General features: G+C 41.1%; 1 protein-coding gene across 1 annotated transcript in view; it reads right to left on the bottom strand.

Annotated features, from left to right (window-relative positions):
- LOC129450441 (protocadherin-9) overlaps nucleotides 1-24,296 on the bottom strand; it is a 348,752-nt gene that overhangs the window by 170,719 nt on the left and 153,737 nt on the right. The window lies entirely within an intron of this gene.

The following is a 24,296-nucleotide window of genomic DNA, read 5'->3' as shown; positions in this document are numbered from 1 at the left end:
ACAGTGTATTTCATGTTTGTTTTCAATTTTGCGCAATCAGACTAGAAATGTCCATTAAGAAAGTATTACATTTCATTCAGCCTTTAATTTAATTCGTAATGACCAGCATGCGCCTTTGACCTCCCCGTCAGCGTGCAATCGTGTTTGACTAACGCTCACAATCTTTTCAAGATTTCAATCTCCAAATCAGTTTTACAACTAATCTCCTACAAATACATTCAAGCGTAAAAGCAAACAACAATGTTCAATAGTGATTAGCTTTTTGTGACAGAGTCTCCAGACTGCACATCAGCACCCTGCGTGAGGGATGTGGGGAACGCGTTCAGCACAACCGTTCTCTTGAGCTGGCGTGAAATAACTTCATTCGTCACCTTCTATTTAGCAATTAAGCTACTCGCACCGCCGTGCGACACAAGCCGGCATGTTTGAAGAAGACAAAAATAGCTGCGGGATCTGGTTCATCTTCTATTTACGGCCAGCTGATGACCTAGCAAGCTACTTAAAGACTCTGTGTTGGTTGACCTCCAAAACTTCAAGTACCCATGTGGCTCTATTCCATGAAAATATGTCACTTTCTTAATGTTTTCCTGTTTTTAATCGCGCACCTTCTCATATCACCCTCTCCAAAGCTATTTATCCAGATGAATTGATTGTAAAGGTCTAGTTCGCCTCTTGTCCCCAGAGCTCCTACTAATTATTCTCTCAAGTGCTTCTGGGATCTTCAAGCACATTCTTGAGGAGGTCTCCCTTCCCTACTAACAACTGAAAAGAGGATGTGCAGGTCTTGAAAAAAGTCCTTTCGCTTCCGACGGACACATCGAATTGAAATCAACCCACCAGGAACATCATCTTCTGAATCATTAGCTTACATCATATGAGAGCGTGTCAGTATTTGATATAGATCTATCTGAGTATGTCAGGGGCAGAAGATACAGATGGTCTTAAAGAAGTTAAGGCATGGAGTTGTTTCATCAATATTGTAGCAAACCAACCTCATGTTCCATTCATGAGTGCCTCTGGCCTTGTGGGCAACCTCTCTGACTCACCCTTCCCAGAAAAGTAATGTCCTCTGTGCTGCTTTTCAAGTGCTCAACTCCCGGTGCCCTCTTCTCAAGTTTGGTCGAAGAGGAAACACTTGATCTAGTGGCGGGAAAAACTGTTTCTTAATGGATTTGAAAGTACAAGATTGTGAGTTCTGTGGGAAATTTCTTTATCCTTCCTGTCCCATCCCAAACACAGCATCTCTGGTCTGAATTACGATGTGTGTGAGGCAGTGGCGACTTGTGACTGCTTTTCCGCGGGGCGCAAATTCAAAATATGTGTTCGGAGTGTCATGTGTGTTGCTCGTGTTTTCAAAATATGTGTTTGTTGCGTCATGTGAACCATCACGTGTTTTGTCAAAATACGTGCCTGCTGCACACGTGTCAAAACCGTTTATGATAAAAGAGACGCTCACGTTCACAAAATACACGCAAGACACTCACTCCCTTAACATTAAACTCTGATTACACATGAGATTATGTGAGTTTTTGGCAAATGCGAGCGTCTTTTTTATCATAAACTCTTTAGACGCATCTGAAGCAGGCACTTATTTTGACAAAACACGTGATGCACATAGGTTCACTCGATGCACAGAACACATATTTTGAAATGATCCACACACGTGACGGGCTACATACAGTACATTTGTGACAAACTTCGCATCGTGCACCCTCGATAAAAGTCATGCCAAATTTGTATTTTTGTAAAAGACTTTTGGTAGAGATCAGATTCAAAGCGATGATCAAAAGATATAGAGAGTTTTTACTGTTTTTGGATCAGTGGATCCTTCAGTGTTTTATAAGATGGGCAAGAGCACCACCTGGTGGCTGATAGCGGAAATATGGATTGCCGTAAAAAGTCATCATTGGCAGGGAAGCGTTTTCTCTAAATTGACGAGATAACTCATCAATTTAGAGTTAAGATTTCTCGTCAATTATGTAGTTAAGATTTTATAAATTATATAATACATATTTTACACCGTAATGTTAGCTAAGTGTAGTTTTTGATACGCTTTAGCTATGATTTGAACTAAGGTCATCTACTTGTTGTTTATATTGCTTGATATCAGAAATAAACTACTCTAAAAGGACTTTTTTGTGAGTTTACAGAAAGTTACGATGTTCCATGAAAGCAGTTTGTTTATGTTGTTACTTTGTCTATATAAAAAAGATACCGTCCTGGATGCTGATTGGTCCGTAGATGTGGTTAATTATCATTAAAGCATAGCTACATTATGCGCACTATACATGACAAGGTTTTGTTACTGTTTACATTGTGAGGTTACTTCCATGACGCAGTGTAAACAGAAATATGTGCTTGACTTTTCGTTATGAATGAATTCTCAGGTACATCATAATTTCCATCAAAACATAGGCACTGTAAAAAAATATGCGTTGGTTCAACTTAAAAAAGTTACCAGGTTGCCTTAAAATTTGGAGTTCATTGGAGTTTGTTGACTTACAAAAGGTGTGTAAAAATTGTTGTGTCAACTTATATTTGTTAAAGTTAAATTTAATCAAAATTTTAAGAAAATCAGGTAACTTACTTTTTTAAGTTGAACCTATTTTTACAGTGTAAAAAATTCCTTGCTGTAGTTACATTTTTAAGTTTAAACAATTATTTCAACTTTTTTAACTAGTTGGTATTAATAAATAAAAATAAAGTTGAATGAATTTTTTTTTTAAATAATTTATAGCAACTTCTAACTATAGTAATTCAAGTTGTTTAAACTTAAAAATTTAAGGTGGAACCAGGACTTTTTTTACAATGTACTCAGTGGTGGCCGGTGACTTCTTTTTTCGAGCGCGCTCGATGAGAAGTTCGTCACAACATGTATGTAGCCCGTCATGTGTGTGGTTCCTTATTTCAAAATATGTGTTCTGCGCATCGAAAGATTGTCTGAAGGGTTTATGATAAAAGACATGCTCGCATTTGCCAGATACTCGCATAATCTCATGCGTAATGAGAGTTTACTGTTAAGGGAGTGTCTTGCATGTATTTTGTGAACGTGAGCGTCTCTTTAATCATAAAAGGTTTTGGCGTGTGTGTAGCAGGCACATATTTTGACAAAACACATGACGCAACAAACACAAATTTTGAAAACGCAAGCAACACATGACACTCCGAACACTTATTTTGAATTTGCGCCCCTCGGATGAGCAGTCACGAGCCACCACTGAATGAACTACTACTAACTTCAAAACGCTGTCAGAACCTTTTAAACAACTGCTTTTACTTGCCAAGTACCACACAACCAGTACCACACACTTTATGGTATTTATTTGGTAATTAAAATCATTAAAGATGTGTACATATTCCTAGCAAAAAGAACAGCACGGCAAAGTAATAAAGCCAGGTTTAAACAAGCTATATATACCATACTGGTATATGACAGTATAATGCCAAACATAGCTATATCAACTCATCCAAACACACAGGCTTTATAACACTCAAAGACGCAAAGCTGGATTAGGTACTCAAGACCTTCCCAATTCCCCCAGTTACCCAACTGGGATTACTGTATACAGTAGGATGAAGCCAGCCTGCTCTTGTCTTACAGTATAGAAAGTTGCCTGCGTTCTTTTCACTATCAAGTCATCAGAATTAACATCAAGTTACGCGTTGTATTATTTGTTGTAGTCTCACTCAAAAACAGGTGCACTCTTCATTAAATATTTGTTTCAAACAAACTATAAAATATTGTGACACACAACTACATTCAAGAAATCTGAAGAAAGCTCACCAGCAAATCAGAAATTGGGCAACCATAACTCAAGATCTAAAACTTTACTACTAATTCACACTTTAATATGTTACTGTCGGTGCCCTGAAGCAACCGGTGGTCGACCGATTCTCTTGCCGATCATTTTTATATTACTACTGAAATAACACTGTCTGTAATAAAAACTACTATCACAAAGCTGAAGTGGCACGGGCTATAAAATATCTTGCTATCCGTGACCAGACAGAAAAGACATTTTTGTTTGATTTAAACTTTGCTTCTCTTTGTGGTGGTGTTATAAAATAAGTATTTTTGATACTTTTGGTGCAACAGAAAGCAACTGTGGTACAATTTGGTTACCTTTGGAAAACGTGTCTCTCTTCTGCCGTCTCGCTTTCTCAGATCAAATCAATCTAGTGAGTTTTGAGTAAGCATATCAAACAGTTAATAAAGATTTTCTTTATATTGGGTTATCAATATTTTTCACTTAAAAGACATTTAATTGCCGTCCAAGTCCATCGTAGACATCTAGGCTAGAACAAGGCCAATTTTAGGCTGTCAGTGAAAATTTTATAGATGTCTATCCATCGCCTCCCCCAAAATAAATGAAACCATTGTAATCACTGTTGACATTGTTTATGATGGAATATTATACATCTCTCAAGTTATTTTGGCAAAAACCACATGTAACCCAAGTTTATTTTGGTTAGAAATGGGCTACTTACAGCTGGAATATCAGGTCTATCGTTACCCTAGATGGTGAAATGATGGCTATTGCAAGCTGAAAATGACAAAAAAAATGCTAACTATTCTAATAATTTCCAAAATAAACATGAGGGGTTGTATTAGACACATTCAATATGGCAGACTCTCTCTCTTTCTCTTTCTCTCTCTCTCATACACACACATCCATGACCTCTGTAAATCTAAACAAATACTCAGCACTGAGTAGGATTATCATTTCATATGCCAGGCTTATGTTTTATTAAATTGCATTCGTATTATTTTTAAAACACTCAATAATAATAGCATGTGGCATGAGACTGTATACGCCCAGAGATGCGTGCGACCGCTTCAGTGCATTTACAGCATAACGGTGGTGTTTTGTGTCGGTGTGGGCCAGACGAGATAATCTGATACATGAGCTAATGTCTTATTTTATCACAGAGAGAGATAGAAAGACAGAGCATGACACAGACCTCATACAACCGTAGAGGAGATGCTCGGACGCAACAGATCCGGCACATGTCCCTATTTGTTTGACTTTCCCAAGTCATCATTGTTTGTTTTGTTTCTTTTGACAGTGTTTGTTTCCAATATCTCTCAATGCCAAAGAAAAGAAATCATCTCCCTGACCCCTCTTCCCTTCCGACCTCTATTACCATGTCGGCAAACAAAATCCGAAATGAGAATCTGGCGCAGGGTGATGAGGTCACCGGCGAGCACCATCCACGCGCCGACTCTCTCACCCCGATCACGCCACATGGAGAGATAAGCCTCTTGCCTCAGCGCCACACGCTTCGGGCGACTCCATCCATCCCTCTTTTCCACCAGCGAGATTCATCACTGCATATCCGACAGGAAGCTTTTGAATGGCATCGTGACTGTTTTACTTGACCTTTATCTGTCACGGAGAGGAATAAGAGTGTGATGGAATGACTGTGAGGAAGATGATGAGGAAGGTGGAGAGGACCCTTGAGGTTGAAATAATGTTGAAAAGACGCTCTCATGAAACAAGATTTGCACTTCCCGGAGGAAATAGCAGTGTTTGCAAAGCATCAAATGAACAGTGGTAAAGGTTGAAATAAACACTGACACTGAGACACTGAGCATCTGTCTTGTTGTCCAAAAAAGCAACACATAGTAGGGTGTTTATTATATGCAATATGTTTACTGTGCACGGGTCATTTTCATGCATTGAATACATTACTATTGTGCTATACATCGACTACGATCAACACTATCCCATAATGCAATGCATTTGACTTAACCTACTGTACTATTTCCAGTGATATGGAGAGACGCTCACATAGGTGGCTATGAATGTTTCAATGCAAGAAAGACCAATTCTGATTCATTATGCAAATCTCAAATAGAAGACCAATCACCAATCACTTACAATTATTACAACAACACCAGCTGCATTCAGTCAATTGGGCATTTAGAGAAAAGTTTCCTAGCAAGTTATAGAAATATGCAACAAAACAAGTCTGTAAGGTGTCCACATGTTAAGTTGCTGAGCAGAATTAATTGCTGAAGTTTAATACTCGGGGTTAGGGGTTTAAAACGAACCTTAACCGCAACGTTTGGAATATTAATACACCCTTGCACTGCAAGCACAGTAATTATGCACAGTGAGTCATAACGCTGTGCTTTAGAGGAAGAGAGGGGCGAACTGTAGCTTAACAAGATGAAAACTTTTAGTCCCACCTCTCAAAATCACCTTCCACACATCACAACAAAGACGCTATAGCAGAAAGCTTTTTATTAATGAAAACAAAATCATAATAAATAATTGTCAGAGGTATACGTCTATACGCCGTGCATCTCTGGAAATTAATTGCATTCATTCATGTTTTATATCTCGGGTCTCTAAGCCCCCAATCAAAAGTTTCTTGGAGAACATTTGAAGCATGCTTACAATTTTGTTTGCATGCATTTTTTAATTAAATTTAGAAAAGCCATGAAGTCTTGTTTCAGCAAAGTGTATGTTTTGTTTATATAGAGAAAGTATAAAACAGGTCACAACTCTTGCAAGCATCCTAACCTGCATTTTATAAGTCCCACCTGGCACCTTTCTCAGCAGTGAGATGGTGAGAAGTACGTACAGTATGATGAGATTTAAACAGACGATGAAAAGCTTGGGGAGTGCAAAGAGAGCGGCACGCGTTGGGCAGGCGGTAGGAGCAGTGCCAAGCAATTTGGAGCTCTGATCCCTAAAAACAACTAAGGGGCGAGTTGCCCTTGTTAGAGACCAAAAGGCCGGGGGACCGTCCTCGGAGAGCCCAGGCTCATAATAACGCAGTGAGAATCAAGTAAAAACACCCAGAAACATGAGGAAAGGAAAGAAGAAAATGCCAAAACACATTTCACCTGACCTCGAGAGAAAAAGGAATCAATATCAAGAAGTCATCCTCTCTCTTTATACAGGCCTGCACTTTGATGTAGAAATGAACCCTTTCTTTTCCCTTCAAACCTTTCTTTCTCAGGCAACATCGCTATGTGCTTCCGCCTGCCCGACCGAGCTCCCACGAGGGGCTGGCGATCTCTCTTACAGTATTTATTTCATTATTTCTAATATTACAAAACAGCATTTTCACCTAAATGATAGATTGGACGCCGGATACGGCGCGTGTATGTGCGTATACCGTTAAAATGTCAGAAAGTAGTGCACCGTGCCGTGAAACTCTGCAGGAAACGTCCGACACTGATGTATTAGTTCCCGTACGCCTCCTGCCGTTCGCCGGCGTGCCCTCCCTGCACAACCTTTTTCCATTAAATTGTCAAACATGTCACACATCGCAGACATTACTTCAATAAAAGATTCGTTGCTGAAATCAATAGCGGCCCCGCAACCTGTTTGCCTAGGTGGCTTTGGCGACTGTGGATACACCCGCAGGTAACATTCGGCCCGTGAAGCTGATTACCTTCGAACCCTTGGGTCAACGTGTCAAGATACCTTCCTTTCACAGTGCGAGCTCCTTGGATAATGGGTGAGGAGTGTGTGTGTCTGAAAGGTGATTTCAAGGACAAAGCTGTCTTGGACAGATCTAGAATTACAGGGGATTGGACGGAGGTAGGTTGTGTGCGCCATAGGTGCAATAGGCTTGCATTTCTCGGATGAAATAAATGAAGAATAATTCATTTGTTGCTGATACTGTTTGGCTGCGGTTCCTGTTTGACCTGCTATATCTTTAATGAATTGAGAAACAGCTGCCTCTATTGTTTACAAACCCTTCACACCATTGCCGATGAATAAGAAACACGTCCTGGGTGCCAATCAACAAGATCCAATCAAAATGCGTAACAATTCCCTAGAATCCCAAGCAATGAGCGCACGCTCCATTTAACACAACAGCCGAGGGAACGGACGACGTGCTATAAAAGCAGAACATACCGATGAACCTTTCTTTCCGGTGCACGTGTGCAGGCCAATGTGCATGGTCAAGCCCAAAGAGAGACACCTTTTTCTGGGGTAATGGATTTCCAGACGCTAAGCTTACTCCGCTTTTTGGGTTACTGGGATGAGGGATTGGTTTCTGGCGGTGGAGTGGGCTGCCAGGTGTTTCGTGGCCCAGGGATAAAGAGAGATCTATGGCTCTATCCTCAGCTCAAGAGAGGAGAAATGAGGTTGGAATTACACTACACAACACGGTCAGATTTCAATTCACTATCCCGCAGAAGCGGAAACCGGGCAAATATTGTGCCTGCTTTCGTGTTATTCTGCTGAAGGCTTATACATAAACACTGGTTCATACATAAAAAATGTTTCTTTGCCGGATAAAATGGGTTTCACCAGCAGGTGGTTCAGATGTTTTGGGAACACTGTAGCTGATTTGTTTTTTCGTCCACTTTATTAACCAGGCTGGAGCAAAGCAAGTTAACCAATAAAATGGGATTTAGCTACTTTTACAAACTTATACACAGTATTCAAATGAATATTTGATGTCTGCTCATTTATTTATTGGCAAGCGGCAGTGTTACAAGCAGGATTATGTACAGTCCGCCGGCCATTATTTCAAACTAAATCAGTTTAAGGTGATACGAGTCCTGATCACCCATTTGGGGTTTATTTTGCGATAATGAACGTTGTACCTTACATAACTCTGCATAATTACACATAAAGACTTTAATAATTCACAGTATGCGGTGTAGTTTTCTTTTTTTTTAAATGCTACGGTGTGCACCTGCACCTCTTTTGGCTTCGGGCTAGCCAAATACAGGCCCAGAAGGGAAAAACAGAGAGATGGCTCTGTCTGTATCAGAAGGTCTGTCAAAGCTCAGTCCCAACTGACTTCCCAATTCTCGTGAGTCAGCGCCTTTGATTTTAAGAGGGAATTCACGCTGGGTTTTCAGACAGGCATGATGCAGGTCTACCTAATAGCGATGCGCATCAGTTCTTTAAGGTCCACCGGGTGCGGATCAGGTGATAGACAGACACCAGCTATATATAAGGCAATGTTCTCGCAGCGATGAGCGTCTGGAAGTGTGAAAGGTGATTGATTCCAGAACGTCACGCTTGCCTACCGGCACGGCGAATTTAATACATAAACGCAAAGATAGAACGGTGCAAGAAGTGTACCTGTTATTTCTGGTGTTACCTGTGTCGCTTAAATTCGCTCCAAATCTCTTTTGTCGCACACATCTTTTCCCTCTTCAGGTTGATGGTATGAAATATGCTGAACTGCAGGCTGCAGACGGCCGAGTTGCAGTCTCTCCATGTTTTTTTGTGTCTGATCTTTTTGCTGTTCTGTCTTCTCTTTTATGCCGCTCCCTTTTCATTTGATTCTTTTGCTCTATTCTTTCAGTATTAATCAAAGGCTAGCAGAATGCTCAGACCAGCCATTTAATTATTCATGGTAATTCCTTGCCTGTAAACCTTGCACAACTCTCACACGCACACACACATTCATCTAGCTATCTACAGTACAGTAAATTAGGACATACTGTACAGTAGCAAAGACTTTACTTTTATAGAAAGCTCATTATTTATACCCACATCCAAGCCCTTGCTCTATAATGCAAAACTTTTGCATTTTTAGAAGTACATAAAAAACAACAATAATGTATGCATACTTTTCTCACTTGAGGACTAAAAGCAAAATAAATATTCTGCAGAGTTTGCAAAGCAGTTAACACACCTATACAAACACTCCCCATGCCAACCAATCATAGCAGTGGTCGTCAGCTGGTTTTGCTTCAGGACTCGGACGTTACATTACACATCAAATGAACCACTACATAGTGTGTTGGGTTATACTGTACGAGTTTTATAGTGATGTCCATTTCATTTTAGTGTTGTTTAGGGCGCATCCCTAAAATGTCAAACTTAGAATTTGAACAAACTTATACAATTTCTAACCTGATCTCACGAATTTCGGTGGTATAGTTACGGAATATTTTGGTCATTTTTCCATGGCATTTTTCCGTGGCCATACCACAGACTTTCTTTTCCGTGTCATTGTCACGGATTGGTTACTCAACGGATTGGTTTTGTCCTAGTTTCTTACCATTGTCGCTTCGGTTTAGGGTTAGACTTACATAAAGTGACATCCTTACCCAAACCCAAGTCTAACCCTAATGCCAGGCGGAAATGGTTTAAAAATCTGAAAATATAAATGAATAAATCAGAAAGAATTGTATAAACCAATACTTAAAGTGACATCCCACCACAAACACCAAATCCTACCCTAAACTGAAGCAACAATGGTTTGAAAATAGGAAAAAGCAGTTGAGTAACCAATCCGTGACTATGACACGGAAAAGAAAGTGGAAAAATGCAGAGATCTGTGACAATGCCATGACAAAATTAGCAAAATATTTCGTGACTATACCATGGAACCTTATGAGATCATGTTGAAAATTATACAATGCAGTCATAAACCTGCCCCCCACCTCCCGGTCCCACGCCTCCATATTTTGGCGCTTTTCCATTGCATGGTACCCCACGGGTCCACCTTTGCTTACCTTGGCTCGGTTAGCTTTTACATTAAGTTTAGTAACACTTTAAAGTGGGAGGGATTATAAGCATGATATTATATTTGCGGTGCCTGCTGCTGTGACATCATACAAAAAGTGGGAGCGAGCATCGTTGGAATGCAGTGTTTCCCATACATGAATTTATTTGTCAGTCCACCACAAAATCTAAATTGACCACCACGAATAGACATTGCGTTTATCACTACTATCGTACTATCGTACATGACAGTTTCTGTACAAATACATGGGAGTCAGTAGACACGCTGTGCTGAGCGGAGCCTCATTTAAGTTGCAAATATGGCGTGCATACATCCGGATGTGCGCGTCGCAGACTGCAACACTGGCACGGTGTTCCTGATTCTCAGCCTGTGGATGTTTTTTACCTCTAAAATGGAGTTTGAGAACTTACAACAAAGCACAGATGACAACAGGTTTGCTCGAGACAGCGCAAGCTAGCATGAAGGTAAAGCTAATCTTTACATTATAGCGATGCCGCTGGTAGTGACGGTTCTCTCGGACCAATCAGTGATCAACGGTGTTTTCTTGTCACGTTTAAGTATCAGCTCAGTTTGCTTGAAACCTCAACTGAGGTGGTACTAAAAAAGTACTATTGTATTTACTGTACCCAGTGAAAAAGCCCCCAAAAGTGATGTGGCATTGGTATTGATATGAATCGGAGGGATCGGAACGGTCAGTATGGCCGCTTTAGTTCTTCCTTTGAGTAAAAAGAGCCAATCATCAACATTAAAAATGACATCCTCTACTGGAGGGACTTTGCAAATGCCCAGTCTTGACGATTCTTGCTTTAGCAAGACATGGACGCATTGCAAAAATGGCTGCGCAGTGACGCGTCACTTGTGATGTGCACGCACCTTTAACTACAGTATGCATGATTATACGTTTAGTTGTATTTCTTTTGCACCTCAGACACGTTCCTGTGCTGCGACGTTAGTTGAGAACCACAACAATAAACTTGCTACTGTTTTTTTGTTTATAGCTCATTTTAACAGACAAACCCAAAGTCTGACTTCACATCTAAAATAAAAAATGATTTATTTATATCCTTTTAAGCTTCGTGGACATCCTCAAGACTATGTCACGCTTCATAGATATCGTAAAACTAACAAGTTACTCTTTTTCACGGTTACCTTGTACTGTTCATAGAAGCACTATGTCTCCACCTTAAACTAAATCGAATAAAATGACCCCCTTCACCGAATCTCTGTCCTTCCGCAATTTGACTGCTACTTTCATCTCCCCTCCGAGCTGATTATCGCGCCGCACAGCTCTCTCAAGCACAGATAACAGGCCCGTCTATTGTACCGGGTTTGAAGGCTGCGGGTGCCCTCTGTTACTCTGCCGCCGTGGAAAAGGAAAGGTGGACTCTCTCGATAAGGCCCCGGCCTAAATCAACCGGCACTTCCTCCATAACAGCTAATTAGCCGGCGCTGAGCGCCTGGGTGCGCGTTCGGCCGCGCTGTCCGTCAAGCACCCGGCAGCCATTGACATCCAACAGCAAATGTCAAGTCCGCCTTTGTGATGGAGACAAGCCTATTACAGAGAAGCATGCTGACGGGTGGGGGTGGGGGGTCAGGCTGGCATTCAGAATAATAAAAAAAGGTGCGAGAATAGAGGGCTGAGAGAGAGAGAGAGAGAGAGAGAGAGAAAGAGAGACAGACTTTTCTTTAAAGGCCTAGGCATGTAGCGATTGCAGTATTTCTAACTGGCCAGCTGTCAGAGAGAGATGGCTGTTAAAGGCCATTCAGAAACTAGAAAGAGGGAATAAATGTGCTCACAGGCTGAAAAGAGAGAGAGAGAGAGACAGACAGAAAATTGGGGCTAATATTTGTACAAGGAAATAGTAACAATACAAGCTTTGTGTCATCATCCAACAAGCAAATAATGTTAAATAGGAGAGAAAAAGCATTGTCAAAAACGTCTGCATGTGATCTGCCACAGTCAGATGTGCTTGGCTTTGCCTCCGTCACCTGTGCTGTGCCTCGCGGTCACCATTGACAAATTACAGCGTAACAGCACATGGCATATTAGACTACCATGAAAATGACTTTTATCACCAACAGTTTAAAATCTGTTAGTTTTAATACAAATCAACCATTGAGGCATAAAAGTGCACGTAGCTGAAGAAACACCCAGAAGTGATCTAAAAATAATCCTGATTCGCTTGGCTTATGAATATTAATTAGGTCACATTACATTTGCCTCGGTATACCCTAACTGATTGGTTAAAGTGATAGTTCACACAAAAATCATCTGTCAACACAAAAGAAGATATTTTGATAAATGATGGTAAGCACACAGCTGCCATAACCATTGACTTCCATAGTAGGAAAAACAAATATTTTGGAATTCAATGGGAACCGTCAACTGTGTGGTTACCATCATTTATCAAAATATCTTCTTCATCATCTATCACAATACTTTCATATTAATTATTTTCTACTATGGAAGTCAATGGGCAGAAATAGTAGGTCATCCGGGTACTTTTTGCCTACTGTACACATATAACTCGCCTCTCGCTTTTCGCCTACTATATAGTATGGAAGTATGCGCTTTCGGACGCAGCCATGGTCATCTATGTCAGGGGTGGGCATTGAGGGCCACAGTCCTGCAGAGTTTAGCTTCAACCTTAATCGAACACACCTAAATTTCATTTCCAAACAGTCCTGAAGACTTCAATTAGATTTTTCAGCTGTGTTTGATTAGGGTTGGAGCTAAACTCTGCAGGGCTGTGGCCCTCAGGACCAGGAATTGCCCACCCCTGATCTATGTGGTTGATGACTAAAAAAATCTGTCAGTGGGAAGCTTTTTAAATAAGCACTTCTTTGTGCCTCCCGTCACGGAAAACCACAAGCACTGTCATGTTTTTAAGACTGAAGAAAGTTTGGGGGGAAATGTGACAGTGAACGAAACTCTACAAGAGTGACACTCCAAAGAACGGAGGGAGGCCCGGGCTCCGGCGCTGTGTTGTATTGTAGTGACAGAAGAGCTTTTAGAAAGAGATAGCCATTCACGGTTAGTCTGGAGTTGAAAGATAATGCCATGTTATATTGTCTGACACATTGTTTTGACTTCCAGTATGAAGTGAAACTACAGCTGTTATGAGCAGTGAAGGCCTAGCATCATGGACACCATTATCTATCATTCATAGATACACTTGATGCGCTGGCCTGAAGTATACAATCCTGTCAAAGCAATGCTTTTCAATGTCTACCTCAAAGGGGTCATATTCGACACTTTTGTAACATTCATTTGATATCTTGCCTTCTCTAGTCTGAACCTAAGCTAACAAAGTCACTCACTGACCACCTAATGGCTATTGAAAATAATATCCCCCCATCCCTGCTTTTATCCTGAGTGACTTACAGTGCAACGAAGCATACATTTTATCAGCAAGTGTGTCCCTTGGGAATCGAACCCATGATCTTTGTATTGTTAACGTAATGCGTCACAATGTGTCACCAGTTGAACAACAGAAACACTACAGGATTTTAGCACCTCTGCGTAGAAATAATATGGTCGTAATGACAATTTCCGAATAATCTAGATTATATTTTAAATAAATTAATAAATGTAAGAAAGTGTAAATATTCAAGTCCACATAGATTTAAAAAAACTTTATTTTCCAAAAACACGTCATTCGCAAATGACTTGGAACAAATATGCAATATATCCTCGAAATAAACAAATAAAACGAATGGTGAATAGGCCGTAATGCACCTCGAGAAAGCAATACCTTCCGAGGGCCTTCTGTTTGCCCATCTCTGAGCCATAAAAGCCGGAGAAACAGTAGCCTTTGGGATATCGGAATGGATAATGGTGTTTTCTCAGACCACTGCAGTAGACCGGTTCGCATTCAATTACTGCCTGCCCTTTCTATCTTCATGCCCCCCTTCGCAGATGCTGTTTCAAATCATTACCTGCGAGGAAGAAACAGAGTGTGGGCTGCCATCTTCACTGCCTCGGAGCTACACCGAAACCTCATATACACACACGTACGCGCACATACACACAGAGATGGACTGCTCTGCCTGCTGCCCACCAGCTAGTCTGAACAATCACAGACCGGCCGTACACGCCGGTGGCTATATCAACAGCGGATGATTGTTTGTATATATATATTTTTTTTGCCGGTACTCTGTCTGTCAGCAGAAAATGAGACCTCCACTACTGCTAAGCTGAATCAATGAGACGCTAAGAAGCACGTTATCGCTAGCGCAGGCCGGAGAAGATTATCACGAAACGTGCGTATAGCATATTTCCAGTATCAGTCGGATGAGCTATGCTTAAAAAAAAGATTTAAAATAAACAACAATTTCCACACAATCGTCAGGCAAATCAATATTAGCGCCCATGGCTAATGAGTTAACATCTTTTAGTAAAGATGCCTGCTAGCACAAGTCACTGATTAGTCACACTATTATTTTATCTGTTAAAAATTTTACAAATTATGTCATCTGCTGTACTGTACAAGCTAGCATGCTAACAACACCGCTGCTAACAAGAATGAGAAAGTTAGCGACACATGTTTAGCGATAAATGTGTACGCTGCTAAGAAACAGCTAAAATGGTTGGCTGGTTTTAGCCAGCCTCACAGTCTGTTTTAGCCATTTAGCTGGTCAAGCTGGTCTTGACTTGTCAGGTTGAAAGTCCAGCTAACCCAGCAGCTAAAACCTGCTTGGCCAGGTTGAGAATTGATCCGTTTTGCCAGGCTGGCTGCTTCTTTTTAGCTGGGGTTTTTTCTGCAAGTTTAACATCACGGCTGCTAATAGGAATGGGAAAGCTGTAGCAAAATGTATATACATGAATCTGCACTTAAGATGTGCATATTATTTGAATACGAATAAAATCATAACGTTGTGTTTTCCAGGTGACATGCGTTTCCAACATATGTCTAGGTGATACATTTATGCTAACTTGGATCTTCATCTTAGACATCAAAGCATCTTAAGGTGAAGATCAATGATGGTTAATGTATGTCACCAGTTGCCCTATGTCAGTGTTTTCCAATCCTGGTCCTCGAGTACCCCCTCCCAGAATGTTTTAAGCCCGGGATACATTGGCTGTCCCAGACGAAAGATTGCCATCGTGAAACAATTGTTGCAATTTCTGTGATCGACGCTCTTCATTGGTGGTCTATGTTGTGCAGTGAGAGACGTTCAAAGACGGACATTTTCACGGTCTTCCGTCCAAAGATAGCCTATGATATTTTTCTGACAGTGTCAGAAATTCAGCATGATCAACGCACAGTGTGTTTGCTGCTACAACCAGCGTACTGGTATTTGTTTACCACTAGTTGCGCTAATGTGTGACGCAGCTGTCGAAGCCTCCGTGTCATCATCGTATAGTCTACATGTTTGTCGTACCCGAGTTTAAACGATTCACGTCGCACAGTGTGATAAGGTAATGATCTTATAGGAGTGAAAAAGTCCTGCACTGTGTTCCCAACTTTAGATGTCTCCTTATTTAACACACCTGACTTAACTCATCAGCTTGTTAGGAAGATAACCATACTGGAAAGAGGCGGATGAGTTGTTTTAAATAATCAGACATCTAAAACTTTCTGGGTTGGGGTACTCAAGGACAAGGATTGGGAAGCAATGCCCTATGTGATGTGCGCTTTCCATGTTGTCGGTGTAATCCTCAAGGCTCAAATGCTAAAACGTTGCCTCTGTGATGTCAAAATAACATCCAATTGATCCATAATTAAACAGCCAAGCCGATTAACATTGATGTTCAAGGACAGTGACTCAGCGTCTCAACGTTCGGCCCATCTTACGGGGATGTGAAAATATATCCAAACCCCACACTTCTCCCCACCGTTTCCTTCGCGCCACAGCCTGAAACTTCGAGGCATCGATCACAAGTGGATGAATTATGAGTGTGTCTGGAGAAGCTGGAGGCTGCGGCTGGTGAGGGGCAGCCTCCAGAAGAATGCCCCCGCTCAAAGACACCCGCAGGTGGGGAGAGGGTGATGGATTGGGGGTCCGGCAGAGAGATGGTGAAAATCTCTTACTTCCATTTAGGAGCAGTCAGTGTTCAGCATCAAGTCATCCTCATTTGTGGGGAAAAGACAGAAGGAGAGAGATTTCTGTTACAACCCAGCCAAAAATGAAACAACATTTTTGGGGTTAACTATCCCTTTAAATCCATTCATTTTATAATGATACATGCGTAAGCAAACTCTTTTGTGTTATGATTTCTCCCATTCATATTTCTACAACCGGTTCTTCACTTTCATTAATTCTTTCTCTGGTAATATTCAAATCATCATTATCGCAGACACAACGGTGGGTAAAGAGAGACAGAGAGAAATAATGCCACAAAGAAAAAACAGATGTCGCAGCATTACGGAATAAAGAGTAAATCTATAGCCAATTAGTGCTGTGGGTACGACAGCGAAGCTATCAGTCATTCTGTGGAGCGGCACTGACACAAGCAGACACGACGCTGTGGGAAAGAAATGAAGCTCACATCGAGATCTAATGGAGGTCAGAAGACCCCAGTCCACGACGAACCCGGAGACACACAGAGACACGGAGCTGTCCGAGCCCAGACGTGCGATTTCCATTTCTGTGATCGCCCCATGATGTGCGTTTAATGGTGAATACAGTCACCTGTGCTGTGTTACGGGTCCTCAGACAGGGGACGGATGTAGACGCGGAGCGGCTGTTAAACAGCGCCCATTAAAATGAAGAGGTGGATTTTCCACAGATCTCATCAAACACTTAATGCTGCATAACGGTGCGTACTTATCAAATAAAATCTAGCTGCATTACCAACCAAAACATGTAAAGCACATGTTCCTATGTATGTATGTATACATGATATTTATATAGTAGTCTATGGAATCACCTTCACTGTAGTTCTAGTGTATACTGGAGTACTACGGTACAGTACTGCACTCCAGAAAACAACAGCATTGGGTCAAAAATGGACGTTGGGTTGTAATTTAACCTATTTTGGGTTGTTTTGACCCATTACTGGGTCAAATGTAAACACTTTTTGGGATTAATTTAACCCATCGACTTGAAACGTCCCTTTTAAACCCAAAGCTGAGATGAAAATAACCAAGCATTTTTTTTACATACAGTGATGTAACAGAGGGTAATATATAAGCCCAGCCTTTTCGTTAAATTAACCAAGGAAAGGTTTATATAGGCTTAACAACCCAGCATAGGTTAAATTACAAACCAAGGGTCTGGGCTCGTCCATTTTTGACCCAACGCTGGGTTGAAAATAACAGTGTACCCTGTTGTTACAGTAAAAGAATAATAGGCTATAAATAGTGTGAATATATGGTACAGATAGTGACTATAACCTCTTTATGGAGCAAAGTGGATATCGATGAACTGTACAGTACATGGGCTTCTCATATATCCACTACGTGTATATCATTACAGTGCAGCGTTCATGTGCAGACATTAGGCCTTATATGATCTGTATGAGGTAATCTGGTTATAAAAAGCGCGTCATACTGTATTGACTGTGCAAAACCGCAGATACGTTAGATAGAAGTTACTGCATTTCTGGCAATATGCCTAATGTTTACCACACACATACACATTGTCTCTTTCTCTCTCACACACTCACCCACACACCCAGACACAACGCTGTATTCACATCACCGCTCTGCATTCCTGTCACACATGCGGTTGCCGTTGCCTCGGAGATGAATGGGGAGGCGGGATGCTTCATTACATGAGGCTGAGAGCACATCGTGTGAGCCGCAAATAAAAAGGTGCCTTTTAAGCAAATTCAGCGATCGGTGTTAATGTTAGCCATTTTACCAAGCCGCCCACCGTGATGGCAGAGAGAATGAGGCCGATGGCACGCCGAGGACACGGGGTGGCACGGATCAAGGGGCGGTACTTCGTATCAGGAATGGAGAGGATTTGTTTATGTGCAGTGGTGTGTGCGTTTACGTATCAATGTGGTCAGGAGAAGCTCTGACGAGAAAAGAGCGAGGGGTCTTGCCAGGAAGAGAGGGAGAAATAGAAAGCGGAGGGGATATATAAGGAACTGTCGTTCATTTTAAAACACATAATAATGTCTCTTCTAATTCACCTACAACCACAACTTGGACACTCGGTTATCAGGTTATCAACACTCCAAATGAAATTGTATTGGTTCAATATCTCATTCAACATAACTAATTAAATATCAAACATGTGTTGGGTTAGGCATTGTGTGAATTGATTGCTTGTCGTTGGAGTCTTATCACCTGATTTAGACATGGAGTTACATGCCAATATTCAGTTGACTGGTTGGTGTTGAGAAATAAGGTTATGAATTGATAAAACATTTTTGGGTGTAATGTTTGGGTGTAAAGAGAAAAGAAGAGATATAGATGGAAAGGAGATAAGAGGAGGAGGATAGAAGGGGAAAGGAGATGGGGAGGATAAGAAATTGAGAGGGGAGAAATAAAGATATATAGATGGAAAGGAGGAGAGGGGAGGAGCAGAGAGGAGAAAGGGGAAGAGGAGAGAAGTGATGGAGAGGAGCGATCCAGATGCAGATTCAGATGGAAATGGACCAGGAGGAGAGAAGAGGAGAGGAGCGGAGAGAAAGGGAGAGGAGAAGAAAGGAGAAGAGATGGAGAGGAGAAAAAGGAGAGAAGAGATATAGATGGAAAGGAGAGGAGGAGGAGAGGAGATGAGAGGGGAAGAGGAGGTGTATAGATGGAGAGGAGAGAAAGGAAAAAAATGAAAAGAACAAATATAGTCGGAAAGGAAATGAGAGGAGGAGGATAGAATGGGAGAGGAAATAGATGGAGTGGAAATATATAGAAGAAGAGGAGATGAGAGGAGAGAAAGGAGAGGAAGAAGGGGAGAGGAGAGAAGTGAAGGGAAGAGGAGAGAAGTGATGGGGAGGGGAGATCCAAATGCAGATCCAGATGGAAATGGAGGAGAAGAGGAATGGAAAGAAGGTGAGAGGAGATATATAGATGAAGAGAAAGGAGAGGAGATGTAGAGGAGAAAAAGGAAAGAAGAGAAGAGAAAAGATGAGATATAGATAGAAAGGAGAGGAGGAAGAGGAGAGAAGATTAAAGGGGATGTGATGAGAGGAGATAAGGTGAGAGAAGGGAAGAGGAGATATATAGATGGAGAGGGGATATATAGATGAAGAGGAGAGAAAGAAAAGGGGGGAGAATAAATGGAGAGGAGAGAAGGGAGAGAAAAGAAATGAAGAGATATAGATGGAAAGGAGGGGAGGAGGAGGAAAAGAGCAGAGAGGAGATGAAAGAAGGGGAGAGAATTGTTGGGGAGGGGAGATCCAGATGCAGATCCAGATTGAAACTGAGAAGGAGAGAAGTGCAGAGAAGGGGAGAGGAAAGAAGAGGAGAAGAGATGGAGAGGAGAGAAAAGAAAGAAGAGAAAAGAAGAGATATAGATGGCAAGGAGATGAGGAGGAGATGGGAGGAGATAAGGGGGAGAAGGGAAGAGGAGGTATATAGATGGAGAGGAGATATATAGATGAAGAGGAGAGAAAGAACAGGGGAGGAGAAGAAATGGACAGGAGAGAAAGGAGAGAAGAGAAATGAAGATGGAAAGGAGAAGAGGAGATGGAGGAGAAGGGAGAAGAGGAAAGAAGGGAGACAAGAGAAGTGATAGGGAGGGGAGATCCAGATAACGATCCAGATGGAAATGGAGGAGGGAAGGAGCGGAGAAGAGAGGAGAAAAGATGGAGAGGAGAGAAAGGAAAAAAGAGAAAAGAAGAGATATAGATGGCAAGGAGAGGAGGAGTAGAGGAGAAGAAATGCAGAGGAGAGAAAGGAGAGAAGAGAAATGAAGATGGGAAGGAGATGAGGAGAGGAACGAAGGGGAGAGAAGTGATGGGGAGGGGAGATCCAGATGCAGATCCAGATGAAAATGGAGAAGGAGAGGAGCGGAGCAGAGAGGAGAAAAGGTGAGAGAAGAAGAAACGAGAAGAGATGAAGAGGGGAGAGAAAGGAAAGAAGATAAAGGAGATATAGATGGAAAGGAGAGGAGGAGGAGAGGAGATAAGGTGAGGGAAGAAAAGAGGATATATATAGATGGAGAAGAGAGAAAGGAAAGAAAAGAAGAGAAAAGAAGAGATATAGATGGAGAGGAAAAAAGGAGAAAAGTGATCGGGAGATGCAGATGGAGAGAGGAGAGCTAAAAAAGCAATACACAGAGAAAAGAGAATAAGGGGAAAAAGAGGAATAGAAGATATATATATATATAGAGAGAGAGAGAGAGAGAGAGAGAGAAATGAAAGGAAGAGGAGAGAGAGAGAGGGGGAGATGAGAGAGAGACAGACAGGAAAATGAGGGGAAGAGGGTGCTTTCATGGTTTGGTCTTGCAGAGATGTAGCTGTCACACTTTCAGAAGAGAGGCGGGCAATGCGGGGAGGAGCTGAGCATGTACGCTCGTGTCCTTTGTGGGAATTTTCTCAGATCCATGAAAAGACTCTGCGCTCCTGTCGGAACGTCGATCCGGCTGAGAGGAGATCTGTGAGGTTTAGCTTGCTCTGTGAGCTGTCAATCATCCAGCGAGAGAAAGAGTCTCTGTGTGCTTGAATCACACACTTCCATTTATTGTCCATGATATGTAGCCCTCTAGCTTAAAACCATGCTATTCATATGTTGAGCAGATGAAAGAGAAGAGGATATGTGATGTAAACTATACAGATAAAAACATGAAATCTCTTCAATATCTGAACCGTTTCCCATAGACATTCATGAAATCAACAGAGGGTGAATTGAGTCTACTGCCACATTTTTCTCTTTGGAAAAAACATTCCAGTTAACGCATATCTCACGACTTTTGAAACGTTCACTTTTCAAATTCTAAGCTAATAGTTTATAGCTCACTACAAAACTTACAATATATAATACACAAAACATTTATTCTCAAAGGTGAAAATATTTATGAAATATGAATATGAAATATAACAAAACCCCTCAGCTATAAAACAAGCAAACCGAGCAGTCACATTTTACATAATAAATCTGCCACAATCATTCTGAGGCCTTGCCAAATAATTCATGCTAATTTTCCCCAATGCACTGTACGCAATAAAACTACAAAAACTACATCAGCAGAGCGAGAGTAAAAACAAGAAAAGTGACAAATCCTGTCAGACAATGAAACTGAATTATACGACAACAAGAAGAAATTAGAGAGCATTTGCTGCAGCGAGGTCAGAGAGGTGCGTGATGATTTTATTGAGAGTAACGTTAAAGCCACACCAGTCACATAAAACTATCTTTAGCTGATAAAAGAATGCCAACCAACGAGGCCTGCCTACCTCAAAAGCATATTGAAATAGAAAAGAAGACTTTTAATTTTGACACGTTCCCTAAGGACGTCACAATCAGTGTTGCCTTCAAGAGTAATATTATGCCAAGGTATTGTTATGAAGATGGGCCCCTTGGTGCCAAGATCTCAACATCTTTGACAAGCACAGACAGACACAAGTAACACATCTACAGTTCGTTCAATGCTAAACAGAAAAAAAAGTCCCTTCTGATGGTGTCTGGCTTTACATATCCTTCGTAGTGACAGTAGTTGGGTCGGGAAGTTTGCTTTAAAAATTTCATGATTGGCGGTGTTGAAAAGGAAGCTACGAAGAGTTGCCCTCACACTCTTTAGCTCGCAACAGACGACAATAAAAACCGCAAAGAGCTTCTTTTCGACACGTTGATGTACAAAACAACTGCTTTTGACTATTATATCTTCTGTCTACCCTTCATTCCCTTCCTCTAGCATTATTTTTCTTAAAAGTGCACTGTCTTATATCTTAGCACCATCTAGCAAAATTGAAAGGCTTAGTCCATAGCTCACCCCTCCCTTTTAAACACATAGAGAAGCGACGGTAGCCACGACAGGACAAACAAGTCATCGTCTGAGACTATAGCCCTGTCCCAAATGGCGCACTTCATGTGGACTTTCGGTCTCGAGGCCTTAAATTATGCATGCTCGCTTAGTCTATGAGTCAGTAGGGTGTCCAATCTGTCGTTTTTAAGCTTTGAAGTGTGCCCATCAGCGCCCCCTTTGCACACTTGATGTGGTCTTCAGCAAAGCCCGCACTGCAGCAAGGTTATTTTCGTAAACGAAAACTGAAACTAAGACTAAAACTATCAGCTAAAAAACATTTTCGTTAACTGAAATAAAATTAAAAATTCATAATAAATGAAAAACTAAAACTAAACGAAACGAGCAACAGTTATTGAAAAACTAACTGAAATAAAATAATAATTATAAAAAAATAAGTATTCGTTTTCGTAATTAATAAGCTCTCATCCCATGGTGGAAAATCTGAACAGGCTTTATAATAGACCCCTTAATCGCCAACGTCACTGTGACGTCACCGCTCTAGCTGGAGGCAAAACATAAGGAAGAACTTATAACAGGCACGCTAAAAGTTGAGGTTTTGACTTTAAAATGTCGTCTTCTTGTGTTTTTGGCTACCAAAATAGAAGGAACAGCACTTTTGGTTCAAAACAAAAGTTTAACCGGGTCCTGGCAGACATTCCTTCACAGAAATAAAAAGGCAATTGTGGTTGAATGGACGGAGACGATCGCAAATAATGCTCGTGTTTGCAGTACTTCATATCAGGTAAATTAATCTATGCATCTGTATTGGTGTGTTGGTCTTATCTAGTACAAATCAGAAAGTTTCTGTTTTATAGGTGATGATAAGTCAGTGCACTAGCTAGCGTAAATGTTAAACATACATACAGCGATAGATGTGTGTGCCATCCTTTGAATGATCTCTTAAAATAATCCCCGTTGCTTATCATAGTTAGCCCAGCGATAGGTTACATTAGACAATAAGCCTTGACAAAATTCTCCAAACCAGCCGAAAATACTTAGGAAATATCCAAAACCTGGTTAAAATGTTTCCAATGAGAACAAGATACAAGAACTAATTGTTACAGAGTTAATTTACAAAAATAGCTGTTACGAAGAGTAAGTAACTTTACATATTCGGACAGTTCCGAACCTTCTTCTGCATCTATGTTTAATAAATCCCTCCTAAAACGTCCTAGCTTACGCTTGTCAGCATTGCATCCGCGCCTCTTTTTGCCTCCAACTAATCCCCGCCTACCCGGAGACTTTGCAAAGTTTACAAACTTTTAAGGAGGCTTTATTTGTAGATGGCGCTTTATGCATGTGAGGTTAGCTGAGGCTGACAGCAACCTCAGTTAACTGATAAATATGTCAGACAGTATAGCTGCTGTTAGCTGCTAAACTATAATTACTAAAACTATAACTGAAACTAAATAAAATAAAAACTAAATAGAAATGTGTTTGCAAAATAAAAACTAAACTAAAACTAACAAAACCATTCATGAAACTAACTAAAACTAAACTTAAATTTAAAGCAAAATTGAAAACGATACTAAAATAAAAACTAATTTAAAAAAGCAAAACTATAATAACCTTGCACTGCAGCAGGCTTCGCACACTTTACCAGCCCAGAAGTCCTTGCAAAAGAGCAATCAGACCAATCAGACAACAGAAGGGATGAGTTCACACTGATGGGCAACTTCTCTTCCTATTTCCGGGGTGACGCTCGAGTATGTCCCAAAATACTACTCCATTGCTCCCTCGTAGACTCGCATCAAGGGTCCCTAAGGTCAGCACTACATGATGTCATCAAAGTGTGGACTGTCCGGATTGTGCCATTTGGGACAGGGTCAATGTAGTGACAAAACACGCTTTTCAATAAAATTTGTCCGTTAAGGACAATGGCTCATTCTAAGGTAATAAAATGTAAGTGTTCATTACATAAGGTCTTTATACACCACTAAAAACAAAGTTATGCATAAGAGAAGTGCATTTCG

This window comes from Misgurnus anguillicaudatus, chromosome 8, assembly GCF_027580225.2.
Source record: "Misgurnus anguillicaudatus chromosome 8, ASM2758022v2, whole genome shotgun sequence".
Classification (NCBI taxonomy): Eukaryota; Metazoa; Chordata; class Actinopteri; order Cypriniformes; family Cobitidae; genus Misgurnus; species Misgurnus anguillicaudatus.
This window is presented reverse-complemented; position numbering and strand designations above follow the sequence as displayed.